This window comes from Gekko japonicus, unplaced genomic scaffold (assembly GCF_001447785.1).
Source record: "Gekko japonicus isolate JY-2015 unplaced genomic scaffold, Gekko_japonicus_V1.1 scaffold1114, whole genome shotgun sequence".
NCBI classification, from domain to species: domain Eukaryota; kingdom Metazoa; phylum Chordata; class Lepidosauria; order Squamata; family Gekkonidae; genus Gekko; species Gekko japonicus.
Genome location: NW_015174875.1, coordinates 135052 through 136446, shown reverse-complemented (window position 1 = coordinate 136446; position 1395 = coordinate 135052). Strand labels below are relative to the sequence as shown.

The 1395-nt window shown below is 50.5% G+C and overlaps 1 protein-coding gene across 1 annotated transcript in view; it reads left to right on the top strand.

Annotated features, from left to right (window-relative positions):
• LOC107121836 (pre-mRNA 3'-end-processing factor FIP1-like) overlaps window positions 1–1395 on the top strand; it is a 49676-nt gene that overhangs the window by 43648 nt on the left and 4633 nt on the right. The gene's annotated exons all lie outside the window — the stretch shown is intronic.

The following is a 1395-nucleotide window of genomic DNA, read 5'->3' as shown; positions in this document are numbered from 1 at the left end:
TTCCTCAGTGGAACAGGCTTCCTCGGGAGGCGGTGGGCTCTCCTCCTTTGGAGGTTTTCAAACAGAGGCTAGATGGCCCCATCTGGCAGCTGGGCTGATCCTGTGAACTTAGGCAGATCACCAGAAGGGGGGGGGGCAGGAAGGGTTGCATCAGTGCGCTTTATTCTGGTGGCCCTTTCTGACACACCCAAAGAAATGCTGATCACCACTTTGGGGTCAGGAAGCCATTTTCTCCAGGTCAGTTTGGCCAGGGATCCTGGAGGTTTTCTGTCATCATCTGGGCGTGGAGCAGGAGTCACTGGGGGTGTGTGGGGAGATAGTTCCTGCATTGTGCAGGGGGTTGGACTAGATGACCCTGGAGGACCCCCTCCAGCTCTATGGTTCTAGCTGTGTGTCCACCAGAAATCTGCTGTGCGAGAGTAAAGTTGGCATTGGCAGCAAAAGTCCAACATTTTGAAGCTCTCAGGTGAAGTCCACTGAGAGAGCTGGTCTAGGGTGGTGACCAAGAGGCCAAGCTGCCACTCTCCGGTTGGAGTCTTCTTGGGGCCATGGACTCCTCCTCCTCTCAGCCTCCCACATGCCACGTGTGTGTGTTTTACATCATCCCGCACCCTTTTCCCTAACGGGGACCCAAAGCGGCTGACATCATTCTCCTCTCCACCATTTCGTCCTCACAACAACCCTGTGGGGTATTTTGGACTGAGATCATGTGACTGGCCCAAGGTCACCCAGCCAGCTTCCACATTACAGAGTGGTGATTTGAACCTGGGTCTCCCAGTTCCTAGTTTGACCCTCCGACCACCACACCAGACAGCTTTGCATCAGTGGAGACAACAAATATGAAATGAACACTGACCTGTCTGGTGGACAGGATTGTGCCAAGAGAGACCATATAAAGCAATATGAATATGCAGAAGGACCTGCATAAAGATGTGGTAGTCGCACTGACGTGAAGAAGAGAGGCGAGCACTTCGTGCCGTGTCCATAGGTAGATGCAACACCTGATACAAGCTCAGCAAGGCTGGAACGGGACTAATCCAGATTTCCAGTCACGATTTAAGGACCAGCAGAAGTGAGGATCTTTCAGATTTTAGTTTCTCTGTGAACAAAAGTGGTGAAACACGATTTAAGGACCAGCAGAAGTGAGGATCTTTCAGGTTTTAGTTTCTCTGTGAACTAAAGTGGTGAAACACTTAACAAGTAATTTATTAGCATGGAACAAAGTTTGAGTCCAGTGGCACCTTTAAGACCAACAAAGTTTAATTCTGTGTGCGTGCACTCTTCTTCAGATATCTGTGTGCATGCACACAAAAGCTCAGTACATAGTGGGTTTGGGCCTTCCACAAGAAGTATCCCCACAAACCTAGAGGCTGAGGGGAGGCTTGGGGTGTGAGA